The following is an 18,053-nucleotide window of genomic DNA, read 5'->3' as shown; positions in this document are numbered from 1 at the left end:
TTAGAAAATGCATTTATTTTTACATCTTGGAATTACTGGAAAGCTGCCTTAGCTGATAATGGCATTTGATAAAAGTTACAGAATATTTGTCATTGGCTATTCATTAAATACACCTCTCCAATTTTAGCTACTATCTCCCTGTGCTGTTTCAGAGAAAAGTTGTGTTGTTTTTTAGATTCTTTCCTGTTACAAACATCCCCCTGCAATGACCCCAGTAAAATACCAAGGTTTAATCTTAATACTTCCACAGTTATTGTCAGTTACGTACAAAAGAATCAGTTATATCTGATCCATCAGCTAATACCTTATATTCAAAACCAATGGTCAGTTTCTAGTTTAGGTATTCCATCTACAGATGGGATACATATTTAGTTAACAGCAATCAGTGAAGCCCATATTATAAGAACAAAAGAGAGGTAGAATAATATTTTAGGAGATATATGAGGGAGGAGAAAAAGATTACTATTTAGCAAGGCTGTAACTTTTTTTTTAATGGTGAGTCCTGTAGCTTTCCTTTCAACTCACTGTAAGTGAATCAGTATATGGCATGTACTACTACGAATGGATCATCACTATCAAGCAGAGTCTTACATAAAGAGTACTTGATTTTGTACTGTCATTATCACTATCTGTCTATACAAGTGGATTCTTATCAGGTAAGTATTCACTAAATCTGAAAGTGATGGGTGTCAATCCAGGATTCAGACGTGAAGTCTGAAATAGTATTTAAAACACAGTAAATTCCATTTAATAATCTTAGATGTATATAGTGAGTGTGCAGACTAGAAGGAAAATGCAGTCATTACATATTAAAGATGTACTCCCAGAACAACAACAACAAAAAATTGTCTTATTATTCATGGTTGTCTGAATATGCACTTAGAACACACACAAGCATTGTATATACATTCATGCCAACAAAGAGCAGTTAGCCTCTTGAAAACAGAAAAGCAAGCAAATTTGTAACTGAGCAAATTTTAAAAGCCAGCTCATTAATCACTGATTTATACAAATTCAGTCTACTTTCTGTGTTGGAAGCAGCAACTCAGAGTGGACCTGATCATAATTAGGGAAGCAGAATGAAGGAGGTCAGTGAAATAACATGTCTTTACACTCCGCCTTTAATCCTGTTGCTGTTTTGTTATTGCATCTGAGTCAGTGTATGTCTGAATTTCTCAGTTACCAATCTAACCTCTTCTAGCAGCAGTCAAAATTGAGACACAAGGTTCCCTGCTCAGTTTTGTCTATGGCTATAGTTCCTTCTACTCAGAAGAGGAGTAAATTTTACCTGCTTGGAAGTTCTGCAGTAGCTCAGCCTTTAACCCCCAGCCAGTATTTTTAATGTAACTTCTTATTCTTCAGTATATTATCAAAACTGTAAAAAAGCATCATCTTTGCAGGCTACAGATATGATTCAGAGAACATACTAAAAAATCCTTCTAAAAAGATAGCTTCCTAAATAGAAAAGTGAGTAAATGTTACACTGTGTCCATGCAAACATTGACAGAATGTCTAGGATCTATGGATTAAACTGAGAGTTATTTTGAAATTCCCTAAAGCAGGACTGTCCAATCTTCTGGCTTGCTTGGGAAGCACTGAATAAAGAGAAATTATCTTGGGCTTTATATAGGTATCACTATATAGGTATCACTAGGAGCACAGTAACTCTACTTGATTGAGCAGATAGCCACAAAACGCTGCTTTTCAATATTTTCTTCATCATTAGCTGTGCATTTACATCAGCAGTGAACAACAACCTGCATGCTGCACTTGTAACAATCTTCATGACTGTCCAGAATGCGGCTTGTCTTTCATTTCACTGTCACCACTGCTGAAACACAACTGCCCACCACTTCATTGTGCCACATCCATTATCTCTATGAACATTCTTCAATAGTCAAGCACTGTCAATGTGCACAATTTTTTCTGCATGGAAGAATTCAGTGGAACCCCTTTGCTTCTTACACACTTGGATGTCAGACGCCATTTTGCCACTGTGCTGCCATCTGTCACACAGCAACAATAGAATGTTAGTGGGAAGATTCAAACTCTACTGCTGTACCACCAACATCCACCTCTAATGTTGTGTGTCAACCTAATAAAAGAGGAGGCATTACATTTGGAGCAGCTCTCATAAAATATATAGTTATTGTATGTAAGTAAAAAAACATTTTATTTTTTAATATTTTTATTAAAACAGTTAAAAAAAAACCAACAGAGCAACAAAAACAAAACTAGGGGGATATTTAACCTTGTTTTTGTGAAAATAGTGCATCAGTCTTGTTGCAACTCTTCATGAGTTCTCAAGGGTTTCAGTAGCAGATATTTTTGATGAAATGTTTCTCTTTCTGTGCTTCATCCTTGAAAACAGCTGTTCACAAGTGTACATACTGCCAAAAACTGATGACATGGGTAAGGATTGTGAAACGAGGAATATTTTTTATGAAAGACTAGTAAAGAGACACAAACAGATTTTTGAGTTGAATATATTATTGCAACTCTACACCTTACATTTGAAAATATATTCATGTTGAATGAAAATGGAGTTGAAAAAAAAAAAAACAAGAAAAATTGCTTATTTTTTGACACTAAAGGAACTCTGAAATTCCTTTATCAAAACGGAAAGTATGGCTGCATATTTGCTGCTGTTCACAGGACTGTGTTTACCCCACATATCAAAATGCATAGACTTACTTGCCATAACTTGAGCTAACCACAGCACAGCACACTCCCCATGCCCTGGTTTCCACTCAGACTATGTTAATAGCATGCTGATATTTGGTTGTTGTATCTGAGTGACCATTGTGCTCCCAGGGCAGGGCCAGGCCGCTCAGTGGGGGCAGGGTGCAGCTACACAGTGTGAGTTGAGCTGAGCCACATGTGGCTCACAAGCCATAGGTTGAGCATGTCTTCTTTAAGGTATCATCCAAAGTATCTGGAGAAATAGGATCAGTCACATAAATTTTCTATTTTTAATTTATGGTAGGACTTCAAATTTCTTTGCTGTACAGATGTATTTTTTATCAGCCATCTTTCATTATGTGTGCACACTATGACGGCACAATAATGAGAGATACATTCACGATAGCTTGAAGTTCACTTCTTCAATCCAATGAAATTAAGAGAAGGACATGTTTGGAATTTGTCTGCGCTGAAATCACCAAGATAATCTATACAAAAAGAGATCTGCAGTTATCATTTGCTGTGCAGAAGTTTCCTCACTTGATTTTCAAGATCAGCAATAAAAATATTCATCTGCATAGGATCATTAATCTTTATGTGCAGAATGGTCATTTGGATTTTCAGTTTGCTGTCTGTAGCTGAGCAGGAGATATGCTGATACTGTAATTGCATTATAAGCTACATCATAATATACAAGATACAGGAGAGCAGGATTTCAGTTCATTCAAATACACAAGACAAGCTCAGTTTGGAAATAATCCAACATGTGTATTAAAGCATACTTCATTTCGTGGAGAAATTGAAAGATGTGCAATGAACAAGACAGAAGTTCTCAAGAGTTGAAAAATGATCAGTTTAAGCAAATCATCTCCATGAAATTCTGCTCAGGTTTTCAGTGGTTTCAGTTTTCTTTTTCTGAATGCCTGATCCGGGATGCAGAAGCTGAATTTCTGAAGTGCTGAGATGTTGAAAACAATATAAACTATGATACAAGTATGGGAAGGACTTAATGATGCTGGTTCAAATTTCAACACTCATATTTAGCACATACTGCAAATCTTAATCTCTTCACCTCCATTTCTAATCTTAAAACTAGGAAGGGGGCAATGTCCCTGTCAATATGTTAGATTAATAACTGGCAATAATATCCCCACCCACATCAGGGGGGCTGGAGCTAAATAATCTTTAAGCTCCCTTCCAACCCCAGACATTCTGTGATGCTGTGATTCTACATCTAACAGACAACGCATATCTATGAATCCCACTGGCAGGTGAGCTTGCTGAAATGTTAGAAGTGTGCATTGTTTAAACACAGCTTAAAGAGAAACAGAAAACATGTCAAAGAAAGCATGACACCATGCATTTCAGCAGGGAGGCTGAATCAGTGTTTATCTGCTCACTAATACTGTTAATTCGTGTTTTCTGTTGCTTCAAATAAAGTATGTTTAAGGACTGCAGTACCATAAGGCTAAACAGGCAGCTTTGACTCTGTCATTTCCAATTTAGTAACTGTTTTAAACAGTAAGATTTTTGGTGCAAGAAAGTAAGGTGCTACTTCTAATATAGAGCATCCTGACCAGACTGAATAAAATTAGAGCCTTCTGACAAGACATGTATCTTGAATTAAAATCATGGATAGTACAAATAGAAAATGACCAGCCTTTATATTTGAAGCAGCCCTGAAGGTAATGCAGATATCAGCTGCTTGCTGAAGAGTTGTCTGGTTCAATAGCTGAAGAATACACAAAGCTGTACTTTTTTTTTTTTTTCCTGTTTTGTGTTTGTTGGGACGAGATTTTAAGAGTTTAGGAAGCACAGCCCCAAGCCACAGTAGAAATAACAGAAATATCAAAAGTAACAACTGGAGGGGAAAGACTTGTATAAACCCATGTTTCACAATCAGTAAAATGTCTATCGTTTTTAAAGAAATGTAGACATGACAGTTTCCATTAAGCATGCATAAATATATATATAATATATATATATATATAATATAATTTATGCTGAGAAGGAAATGTCCATTTGATCAGCAGTGCCAGAGAACGCCCATGTACTAACATTCCCAGGCATGGCCACTACAGCAGGAGTTCACTTATCTAGTAAATAATTAATTTTAAGCATTTTAGAGTCACTCGTGGTCATCTCTTTTAATCACAAAATAAGACACCCAATCAAAAACTGATGGGCTACAATCTACAGCTATTCCACCTGGAAGATCATTTCATGCATACTCAGTCTCACTGTTCATCTAATTATGAAGGAGTATAATGAAGCTGAAGTTATCACTAAGTAAATGTGTTTTTACCTCAGTTATATTTTGTATAACTGCTACTACCAGATGTGATTACATTTGCACATGTACAATTATGAACATATCATGTTCAAAAATATGTACATTAATGAACATAACATTGCCATGTTCATTCAGTAACTAATTTTAGATGTCACTTTTATGCATGCTATCATTGGTCTTTGTTTTTTGGTTGTATTTTGTTGTTTTTTCTAATGTAATATTTGTAGACTATAAAATTGGATTAAAAGGATGGACATGGTGAAAGAAAGTTCTTATTACCTGCTAATTTCTTTCACCTTCCACCAAACACTTCCCCAGCTATGCTGAGTATCACTACTGTTGATTTATGTGACAGCATACACTTGAATCCATGATGCAAAACACTAGTCCTACTATTTAGCAACAGCATTAGAAATAGAAGTCAGGCAGAGCACAACAATCTTACTTTAAAAGTCATTTTGGTTTATGTTGAAAAAAGTGAGCATCAGTGTGAAACTTCATTTCTCTGAAAAGTTTGGTCAGGATGTTATAATTGTAGAATCATAGATTTTTTTGAGTTGGAAGGGACCTTTAAAGGTCATCTGGTCGCAGTTTTCTACAATGAACAGGATCATCTATGTCTAGATCAGGTCGCTCAGAGCCTGGTTCAGTCTGACCATGAATGTCCAAGGACATGATAGTGCAGTGGGTTTTGTTTTGCATATACAACAATAAATAATTCCCAGTTTCCAAAGAACAGCCCATACCTTATCTAAGAATGGAATTTTTTTTAAAGGCATTCTTAAACCTTTTCTCACAGCCTCCCCATGATCCTATATATAGTACTACTCTGTTCAGGAAAACTGTCTACTGAGACTAGGGAGAATGACTGGAAGCTGTAATTCTAAGCTGAGGGAAATCAGGAGATCACTTTTGTACAGGTTACTTATAGCAACATTAAGTACTACAATATTAGAGTGTTCCTTTGAGAGATCCCAGCTTGCTTCATTTCCACTCTGCTTATGCCTGGGATGGATTATTGTGTCATAACTCTCCACCTCCGCACCGTAATCTATACAGCCACAAGGAAAATACTGCTATGCATTTGCAAGTATTTGTCAGTTGTCTCTGCAGTGCAGTTATCAACAGCCATTACTGAACAATAAATGTACTACAGTTGTCTGGCATAACCAAGCAAACATGATGTTTTTCCTTCATGTTAATGAACAAACTTTCTCTTCTCCTTAATGCTACTAAACAAGAACTGAGAATTCTGGACAAGCCAGAGTGAGTGCACAACAAGGCAACAAGCTGGTACCTTTTGAAAAAACTTGTTTAGATACAGGAAAATATTTTAGTCTCTATTTTTAAAGGCATTCATTCACAACACATTTAATTTATATCTATGGACTGAGTTTGGGAAAAAGAATATTTGCTGGTAATCAAACACTTCATTCAAAGGTTTGGCTATGATTTCAGTGAAATTAACTCACTGCAGACATGTCTTCAGCAAAGTATTTCTTTATGACTGGTGCATAAACACAGATGCCAGAAAAGAGAGAAACTGTTGTAGTGTTGTATGCTCTGAAGCTCTAACACAATTTCAATCCAGTCTTAAAAGCGAAGGTTTTTGTTGTTGTTGTTTTTCCCCAAATACAAAGGGGAGCCGGGATTGGACAGAATGCCATAAAAAGGAAGAAAATATCAATGTCAATGTCAGTAGAATCTGTCCCTCCTGAGGTCTAAGAGTAACATTTCAGAGAAAAAAAGAAGCTGACTTTTTCTGGGATATACAAAGTACCAAGGTCGTTAAAAAAAAAAAAAAATGAGGTGTTATCCACTTGCACTGTAGAGACTTCTTTAAGAATGTTACAGGCATTTGGATTTGATTACTTGATACAGGCACTGACAAGAAGAAACCAGAAGTGTTTGTAAGATTTAAGAATCACCCACCACTAAAAACGAACCCTTAAGGAAACTGCATATATATGAAAAACTGTCTTCAAAAATTTAAGTACATTCCCATCCGCAGACTTTACAAAGTACATTTATCTAGCTCTCTCTGCACTATTTTTTTTGGACTCATGTCAGTTTGGAGTCATTTCACATTCTCAAAGCTTGTCTTTCCCTAGATCTAGCATAGTCAAATCTCTTGAAATTTTTTTAAGTATTTGGCAATGAGCAAGTACACCAAAATAGTGTCTTCTTCTACCTTTATCTTTAGAATTCCTGTTTGAAAAAGATGGTCTGTCAGACTGAGAGAAATCAGTGACGCAAGATGACACTGTAGACGCATTTCAAAGTAAACTAGGGCATGCTGAAGATGCCATTCTTAATGTTAATGAGATTTGTGCACAAAATTCTCAAAGCCCTATGTGGATGTTTACCCTTGTGCGTGGAATGATTAATTCCAGTGAAATGTCCCTAAAATATAATTTGCAATGCAAACATGAACATATGCAGACAGATGCTGCCCTTTGCAAGGCAAAAAGAGCGCTTAAGATAAAAGTCTCAATATGTGTTTCCCACTCTATTAAATGTTACTGGTTGACTTCCATAAATCAGACCCTTATTTGAAGGTCACACTTGGAGGTGTAGCAGGAATGAAGTGAAAAATTACAGTGTTCTTTTTTTCTGTTTTTATATTCAAAAACACAATAATCTGCATTTTATTTGTTATGAATAAATTGCCCTGTTTTTTGTTCCTTAACTGAATTATCTACTTAAAGGAAGTAAGTAGATAAGTATTGCTCTTTAAATTTCGTGAAACTTCTCAAGTTTTCACCATATCTGTTGATAGAGAAGATTTACTGAGCAACAATATGCATGACAATTTTAATCTTCATTATGTAGAAAAATTATCAGCTGAATTACTTATACCATGGTATTTATTCTAAAGTCTTGCAGTTCTGCAGTATATAGGCTACAAGTATAAAATCAACATAAATTGTTGAACATAAGCATAAACAGCACCTAAAAAAACTTGAAATTCTCCATCAGATATCTTTCCTTTTAATACACCTAACAATCAGAAATGAAACTGTTATCTTCCCCTTCATAAACACTCAGTGAATTAATCAACAGGGCAATACTGAAGAGAGATATCTTTAAAGGTTTTTGATAGAAATGGAGGGGGAATTCTTCAGGGAGAAAATGTAGCAAGCAGATGGAATGCATTTCCAAGGAAATAGACACAAAAGCTAACAAAGTAGAGCAATAGAGAATCTCCCTTGTACAGTATCACGACACATTTTGAAAATACTACGCTGCTTGCACACGGCTGTCATTTGTTTTTCCAATATATAGGTCAGAAATTTGTTTTATTTTAATTTTATAGCCATTTGGGAAAGCTTTTACTGTTTACATCACATTTCTTCTATGAAACCGCTATTAGTTGTTTTGGATATCTTCTAGTGCTCACTCTTTTCTTCAAGATTCTTCATGATAACATATTCTCCAAGTGATATTTAGAATGGTTTAATGTGAGCTAAATAATGAATAAAACATGCTGCTCTGTCCCTAAATTATCTTAAAACAAATTCATCTGAAACTTTAAAACCTTTAAAACGTGTATTTCCTTTGTTCAGTTATTCTGTTCCCACAGGTCTTTCTTCTTACTATATCATGATATTCTGGTGAGTTTGAAACTTCATCATAACATTCCTCTCAGATGTTATTTTTAATGGAGGGCTGCTGCTGTATGCTTGTTGGTTCAGAATTCTGTCCTATTACTCAGCAACAAACTTCCAGTGGTACTTAGTGATCCTTAACATCCTGACCATCCCAGCTCTCCAAGTGCCTCTGTGTTGTAGGCGACTCCCTGCTGAGAGGAGCAGAAGGCCCTATATGTTGGCCTAACCCTACCCATAGGGAGATGTTCTTCCTCCCTGGGGCATGGGTCAGGGACATTTCTAGGAAACTTCCTGGACTGATTCACCCTTATTGATAGTCCAGGCTGGCAGAGATGAAGTTACTGAAAAAGTCTCAGGGCTATCAAGAAAGACCTCAGGGGACTGGGGCGGGTAGTCGATAGAGCAGGCGTGCAGGTGGTGTTTTCTTTTATGCCTTCAGTGGCAGGGCAGGATACTGAGAGGTGCAAAAAACCCACCTCATAAATAAATGGCTTAAAAGTTGGTGCATACACAGGAATTTTGGTTTTTTTGACCACTGGGCAAATTACTCGGCACCTAGCATGATGGCTGCAAATGGAAGTAGCCTGTCTCTGAGGGGGAAGAGGATCTTAGCTGAGGAACTAGCAGGACTCATTGAAAGGTCTTTAAACTAGGTATGAAGGCGAAAGGGGATAATATCAGGGCCACTGGGGTTGAGCAGGTCGTCCTAGGGCTTGTACCAAACTTGATGGGTGATGACGGTGAAGTACAAAGGGATGGACCAGGGCACGGGCCTGTTGGGGACGCTGCTGTTCTAGGGGAACCTAGAACTTCTATAAAGGTGGTGAGATGGAAAGCCCAGCTGAAGTGCCTTTATACCAATGCAAACAGCCTGGAAAATAAGCAGGACACTCAGCAAGAAATAAGGAGTTGGAAACGGTGTTGCACTTGGAAAGTTATGACCTTGTTGCTATCACAGAAACATGGTGGGATGACTCCCATAACTGGAATACCACTACTGAGGGCTATTGGCTCTTTAGAAGAGACAGGCTAGGTAGGAAGAATGGGGGAGTTGCCCTCTATGTCAGAGTGGATAGACTGTGAGGAGCTCCCTCAGAGAAATGGTCAGGAACAGGTTGAGAGCATGTGGGTTAAAATTAGGGATGGGTCTAACAAAGGTCTAATAAAACTGGTGATAGGAGTATACTACAGGCCACCTGTTCAAGGGGAGACTGTTGACGAAGCCTTCTTGCTTCAGATGTGAGAAGCTTCGTGCTCAAGGGCTCTTGTCCTGACGGGGGACTTCAACCATCTGGATATCTCTTGGAAAGACCGCACAGCAAGATGCAAGAAATCTAGGAGGCTCCTGGACTGTGTTGATGATAACTTTCTGGTCCAGCTGTTGGACAGACTGACCAGAGGTGAAGCGTTGCTGGACCTGCTGCTCACCAATGCAGAGAAAATCATTAAAGGTGTTAAGGTTGGAGGAAGTCTGGGCTGCAGTAATCACACCCTGGTTGAGTTCATGATCTCGAGAGATGTGGGCCTGGTGAAGAGTGGCATCAGGAGCCTGAACTTTGGAAGAGTGAACTTTAAGCTGTTCAATGGCCAAGATCCCCTGGGATGCTGTCTTTAAAAACAAAGATGTTGAGGAGAGCTGGCTACTCTTCAAGGATGCCTTTCTGAGAGCACAAGATCTCTCCATCCCTCTGAATAAGAAAACGGGCAGAGGAAGTAGGAAGCCAGCGTGGCTCGGTAAGGACCTGTTGGGTGTGCTGAGAACAAAGGAAAGTGCGTACAAGCTCTGGAAACAAGGGTGTGTCACCTGGGAAGAATACACGGATGTCGTCCGGATGTGCAGACGTGGGATCAGGAAAGCCAAGGCGCAGGTGGAACTGAACTTGGAGAGAGACATGAAAAACAATAGGAAGACATTCTACAGGTACATTGGCCAGAAGAGACAGGCCAAAGCGAGTGTACCTCCTTTGGTAAATGTAAAAGGAGAACTTGCTTCAATAGATGAAGAGAAGGCTGAGGTACTGAATGAATTCTTTGCCTCAGTCTTCACTGGTGGCCAGGATTCCAGTATTTCTCACGTCCCTGAGCTCTGCATCCCTAAACCTCTAGGTGGGGACCGGGGTGGTAAATCCCCCCCACCCACTGTGAGGACAGAGCAGGTCCGAGACCGCCTCATGAGACTGAACATGTACAAGTCTGTGAGGACAGATGGCATGCATCCCAGGGTTCTGAAGGAGCTGGCTGAGGTGATTGCCGAGATGCTCTCCATCATATTTGAAAAGTCATGGCTGTCAGGTGAAGTCCTGGATGACTGGAGGAAGGATCACTTCATTCCCATTGACAAGGAAGGGAGCAAGGAGGACCTTGGGAACTACAGGCCAATGAGTCTCACCTGTGCGCCTGGAAAGATCACGGAGCGGATCATCCTGGATGACATGCTTGATCACATGAGAAATGAGCGTGTGATCCGAGACAACCATCACAGCTTCACCAGGGGAAGGTCATGCTTGACCAATCTGGTGGTCTTCTATGATGGAGTGACGGCATTGGTGGACAAGGGAAAGGTGACCGATGTCATTTACCTGGTCTTGAGCAAGGCCTTTGACATGGTCCCCCACCACATCCTTATATCCAAATTGGAGTGATGTGGATTTGATGGGTGGACCATTCGATGGATAAGAAACTGGTTAAAAGGCCGCAGACAGAAGGTGGTCATCAATGGCTCTATGTCCAGGTGGAGGCCGGTAACGAGCGGCGTCCCCCAGGGGTCTGTCTTGGGACCGGTGCTCTTTAACATCTTTATTAATGACATCGATGACAGAATTGAATGCACCCTCAGCAAGTTGGCTGATGACACCAAGCTGAGTGGTGCAGTTGATACGGTAGAAGGAAGGGATGCCATTCAGAGGGATCTTGACAGGCTAGAAAGGTGGGCCCAGGTGAACCTGATGAGGTTCAATACAGCAAAATGCAGAGTTTTGCACTTGAGCCAGAGGCATCCATACAGACTGGAAGGAGCGGTCCTTGAGAGCAGCGCTGTGGAGAATGACCTACAGGTCATGAAAAGCTTAACATGAGCCAGCAGTGTGCTCTTGCGGCTCAAAAGGCAAATGGTATCCTGGGTTCCATCAAAAGAGGGGGGGCCAGCAAGGACAGGCAGGTGATTATCCCCTTCTACTCTGCTCTTGTGAGGCCCCATCTGGAATACTGTGCCCAAGTGTGGAGCCCCAGTACAAAAAAGACAGGGAGCTGTTGGAGAGGGTCCAGAGGGGAGCCACAAAGATGATCAGGGGACTGGAGCACCTCCCCTATGAAGACAGGCTGATGGAGCTGGGCTTTTTCTGCCTAGAGAAAAGAAGGCTGTGGGGTGACCTCAGTGCAGCATTTCAGTGCCTAAAGGGAGCCTACAAACAGGAGGGGAATCAACTCTTTGAAAGGGTTGATAACTGCTGGGCAAGGGGAAATGGTTTTAAGTGGAGGGAGGGGAGATTTAGGTTGGATGTCAGGGGGAAATTCTTTACAGAGAGAGTGGTGAGGTACTGGAACAGGCTGCCCAGAGAAGTTGTGGATGCCCCATCCTTGGAGATGTTCAAGGCCAGATTGGATGGGGCTCTGGGCAGCCTTGTCTAGTGTTCAGTGGGGAGGTTGGTGGCCTTGCATGTGGCAGGGAGGCTGAAGATTCACGATCCTTGAGGTCTCTTCCAACCCTGGCCATTCTGTGACTCTTTGATTCTGTGATTTCTTTAACATACTGAAAAGGAACCTTGCTTCCCTGCACTCTTAGTGTTGACCTCTCAGAGGCACAGTAAACTCATTCTTCTTCCCAGCTTGTGCTTACGTTGTGATGCCAATCTAAAGAGCACTCAAGGCACTACTTTAATTGTTGGAAAACATTTTGCTGAATTGGTCCAACTGGGGTATTCAACAGATCACATACACAGGAGATACTCTTCCAGATTTTGTAAAGCTAATGACATATAGAATGTTCATTAGCCATCCACAGAAATTTCATGTAAATAACTAGACACATATTTCTCTTTCAAAAAGAGGGCGAATAATAAAATGAAGGCAGCTATGTATTGCTACTAGTATTTTAATATATAGAGACATAAAGACATTTTTATAAGTTCATTTTTATAACATCTGAACACTGAGATATTTAGTCATTTCATTCATAAGTGTGCCTCTTGTGCTGCATTTCACAGCACGAAAATGTTTTAGTTACATTTTTGAAGGTGTAAAACTGTAGGCATATCAACTTTTTTGCCTTAGCATTCAACCATGTCACTTAGAATTTTTATTTAAAACTGTCTATTTGTAGAAATGTTTATCTTGTGTTATTTTGCACATCGTGTAAAATTAACAATTTATATAATTTATAAATTTAATAAGTAAACTTCCTTTATATTACCTACCACCAGCACACAGATTAATCTATTCAACGAGGAATTAATATTTGACTTTTGATTTTTCTTTAATGAACCACAAAGCAGTCTTCAGTGAATTAGATAGCCCTGGCTTTTGACAACTTTCCATTAATATCTGTAACTGTATACTATAGTGGTCAGGCTGGATACAAATTTCATTAACATCAATAAGGTGTTTACTGTTTACTTAAGCTTTGAAATGTGCCTAAAATGTGAGAGGAGATAATGCAAGCAATTTGCTTTTTTTCTCCCTATTCTCCCCCTGCTTTTTACAACAGTTTAGAGCTGTGTAGCATCTACATAGCTGCAGAAGACATGCATAGTTGGGTTTCATCTTTCTGCTGAAGAGGCAAATTAGTTATCTCCAAAATAACCAGCAAAACTCACCGTGAGCCTCTTCAGCTGAAAACTCAGAGATCTATCAGCACATGGTCAGTGCTGCATATTATAGGAGTTTTTTATAGAGGAATTAACACACATTCATACTGGTTCTGCCAATCAAGGAGTAAATTAGAGTTATTTGAATTGTATATTCAAATCTTGAAATTTTTAGTTATTCATATTCAGCTTTATTGCAGGCATCCACTTACCACAACTAGCAAAGTCCATTTTCCTTATATTGAATAATTCCAGACTTCAGAGATGGAAAAAATAAACATGACCATCACATATAGAATATGTTCAGTAGAGAAAGAATTCTTCTCCTCCTTCCTGATGCTTTACACACAGAATAAAATTGCTTAGAAAAGAGAGCGCTCATCTGTCTTCTCTTCAAAGCTGTCTAATGTTACTTATTGCAGGAAATTATTCCACTGAGATCTTTCTGATTTGGATATCTAGGTTGAATTTTGTCACCAGTACTGAAAAAGCTCGTTTTCACTTGCATTTGACTTCTACAGTCACTTGTATAGTCAGATGTCTTTGGAGATATCCAAAGATAGCGGCTAATACTGCTGTATCAGAGTATGAGAGGAAGAGATAGTGTCGTTCTGTAGACACTAAGCCTTCTGCCATAATTTTCTTGCAATTTCACCAGGGAATAGAAGTCCCATAAAAATTCACTTGCCTTCTTTTCTGACATCAGGATGTAGACGGTTGTATGTGAGTACACTAATGATTCTCAAAAAATCCTTATTTTCTTTTCAGAAGCTAAACCCACTTGTGTCCATTTGTTACAATTAACAATTGGTATAAAAAAAAATAAAATAGCAGAAGCAGATTTTGATGTCACTAAGCAGAAGTTCATACAACATTTACACAGTTCCGTTTGTTAAGTGTTTTCTAAGCACTTAGCATGGATTCTGACTGTATGATACTATAAATGAGGAAACAGCAAGTGACGTAAAGAAAACTCAGCAATTTAGCTTCAGGATTAAAAGAATTGCAGAATGTCTTCAGTTGGAGGGAACCTTAAGTATCATCTAGTTACAACCCCTTTGCCTTAGGCAGGACTGGATGAAGTTCAGAAGGTTTATTTTTACTAAGAGCTTTGGATCTCAGTCAGTTAGATTTCATGCAATAGCCATGCATTTAGGGTATGTTAATGACAAGTCAAGCACAAGTCTCCCACTCAACCTCACCTGAAACTTTGGATAAAAGTTATTTAACCTTATTGTAAAACACTAATCATGAACTATTTTAAAAATAGTAATACTCCAAAAAAGAAAAAAAAAAAAAAAAAGAGTGAAAAACGTATATAGATATCTTCAAATTATCCTATCTCACTCTTCAAAGAGAGAAAAAATCCCAAACAATGAAGAAAATGTTCTTGAAAAGGCAGCTCACACAAATCAGGAAATAAAGCCTATGCAGGACTCACGTCACTGTGGTTAACAGCAATTCTCAAAGATAATTCAGAAAATATTTGCAACTCCCACTTTCGTAATCAGGTAGAAAGAAAAGAGAGACATACTTTTACCATTAAACCTAGATGTGCAGTGTTTACTCTTATAATATAAGTAAAGATCAACTTTAGAGAATTTTAGAAATAAAATAAATCTTATGTAGCTTGATAACTGTTAAACCCCACTCAAAAAAAGGATAATTCAAATACCAAGATCCAACTACCAAGAGAATAAAAATGGACAGAATATCCTGTCACTTCAACACTCAATCACATATAACCATACCATGATATCCTTTTACAAACGTAGAATTTACATTTACCCACAGTTTTAATGATTCTTTTTTTTTTTTTTTAAATTTGCCTCCTTTGAAAATTATTTGTGATCAGTACACATGGCCAATAACATAGTCATATCCGTGTAAGAGAGTCAACCTATTCCACTAATCTCCACATCCAAGCTCCTGTTTACATGTGTAACTTAACTGTTCAAGAAAACATATTTAGACTTGTTCTTAGCCACTATAACAATTTAGTAAACCAAGGAAAGATTAAAGTATATCCTGAAATGATAAACAGGGAGGTAAGTACTGTTGCTTATTTCCTGTCAGAGGAAAAATAAAATTCATTGTAGTCCAAGATATTCTCCAATATATCTTAGATTAGAGATCTTCATGTAACTATGCAACTCCATAAGAAATGAATTTTACTCAAAACTTTCTGAAATGAACACAAAAAGAATATAAGAATCTTATGTTTTGTGTTTTCTGATTGAGCTGTCTAAGGGCCTTGGTCTAAATTCAACTTGTAATTGTCCCATAAATTGCTGGTGGCAGATATGTAAGGATTGGGAATCCTCAATAATTTTGTAAATGGACCCCAGTCATCCTTCAGAAGATGACTTATGTGGAGGAATGCTATTTACATGTGTGTAGCTTGCAGGTACAGATCATATCCATGTTTTCAGTCTGATAATGCATACCCTGCAGTGTTAGAAAACTATGTAGCATCTTTTCAAAAACTGATTATTTGGGCCAGACTATGTGTAAGAAAGTATATTCTATGACCAAAATATATTACAAAAAGGGTCAAATGCTATTTGTTCCCCTCCCTGTGAAAAAATTCACAATGAAAAGAAAATCTTCCCTATGAATATATCCTAGGTCTTACAAAGGGTTAAGCTCCTATAAATATGACTGAAGTAAAAAGACCAGATTACATCTTCACTTTGTTTATCTTATTCTTATAGTGATGGATCAAGCTTGTGAATTTGTCCACCACAAGATTAATTTATGTAAATACGAGTGACCTTTCGCACATTAAGGAAGCTATGTTGTCAGTCCTACTCTGTTTCATCATGCCAAAACACAGAACTGACAACATTTTTGCTGTATAGGGCTTTCACAAAGACTGCGTGAAAGATGAGATTTTCTGCTTCATTATGATTATCAGCTCAAGGACATTTTCGGTGCAAAAGGAGGAAGCCACACACAAGGACATACTAACATGTAGACTAACATGGTAGACAAGACACAGGATAGCAGAGACCACCAAAAAGAAAAAGAAAAAGAAAAAAAAACCCAAGTCTCTCAGGTCACTAATCGGCAATTAAGAATCCAAGGCACAGCTCCATAGAAAGCCATCTGCTCTTTGCAATGGCTAATGAGGATAATAACAAAAAGAACATGAGGATTTGGAATATCTTAGAAGATATGCCAGCTGATAAGGATATGTGCAAGGCTATGGGCCATGGAGTCAGCAAACTGAGGAACACAGAAGAAGCAGGAGAGGGACCAGTTGTGTGTGAACAGTAGCCATTCAGTGCATTTGTCTGACAGAGCCGTGCACCTGATGGTCTCAACCTGTCCTATTCCCTATTAATCCTCTCTCAGCTATCTCTCTGTGTAATCTCAGTCACTGTCCTGTGTCTGTGGGAGCAGCAGATACTGAGTGCCAACTGAGGAACCAGGGTGACTGTAGGGCTCCAAGACTGGGGGTCGCAGTGTCAGCACCTGCTTCTCTACACCCCATGCTTGTGTGGAGTGCATGTGTAACTCATGCCAAGCTCAGGTTGGGAGCAAACAGTGAGCGGGGGCCCTCGGGTGGGTGAGAGGCTCAGAATGCAGGCAGGGGGGCAGGGCAGGCAGAGGGGCTGTGCAGCACAGTTCTGGAGATGGTGGGTGTGCAAGTGCTGGTGATGTCCTGGGGACGTGGTGTGTGAGCCTGTGGCAGGGCCTGCTGGCTCTGCTCTTTGCGTATGGGATCATGTGGAGTGTGCTGGGCAGGGCTCCAGCAGCCAGACAGGAGAGAGCTCTGAGTGAAGGGTGAGGGATGGCATGGCTGCTCATAACATGCCTTTGACAGGGCTGAGATTATAAATTAAAAGTTAGCAAGATAGTATTTTCATGGGATGCTGGTTTTAACAGCAAAGCCTGTTCAAGAAATTGCTTCTCAAATCAGGGTTTCAGTTCACAAATCCCATGCTTGGGCTGTAAAATGAAATATTCAACTGTGTCTTTAACACTATCTAGACAAAAAATGCACCATAAAACACAGGGAAAAATAAAAAAGAGAAAAAAAAAGGATTACTTTAATCTGAATCATGTCAGTAAAGACTCAGTAATGACTGCACCTCCTGAGATGATCACCACTTAGAGGACAATCTTATGCTTTAAATGCAGTCTAATTTAACTGATACCAAGCAACAGACCTTCCAGTAGCACTACATGTTCTTACTGGTATTCATTGCAGATAAGGATTTTTTTTTTCACTTACAGTATTCACAGAGAAGAAAAAATAAATGCCGTCCATCAGTATAACTCAAGAAAAAAAAAAAAGAGAAAGAGAGAAAGAGATCATAATCAATCATTTCTGAAGATCTGATGTTTTAATCACCTGCTGTATTTTTATTCTTAAAATGGAAACAAGAACCCTGAATATGAGAGCTGGCATTGCAGACATTTCCAATATGGTAATTGAAAAAAAAAGAATTCCTTTCATTCTTTTCATCTTCACAATCCCTTACATCACAGATTCTCTCAGTACTGTACTTGGGGTTGTTCTACATACCACCAGCTGAGTATGATCACTCCCTTGGGACTGTCAGCTGTCAGCTCCTTGCATAATTCCGCCTACTTACTGAGGACTCTCCTGGGACCAACAGAAAGGACTTCATCTGCCTATATTATATTTTTAATGAA

The sequence above is a fragment of the Tetrao urogallus genome, assembly GCF_951394365.1.
Source record: "Tetrao urogallus genome assembly, chromosome: Z".
NCBI lineage: Eukaryota > Metazoa > Chordata > Aves > Galliformes > Phasianidae > Tetrao > Tetrao urogallus.
This window is presented reverse-complemented; position numbering follows the sequence as displayed.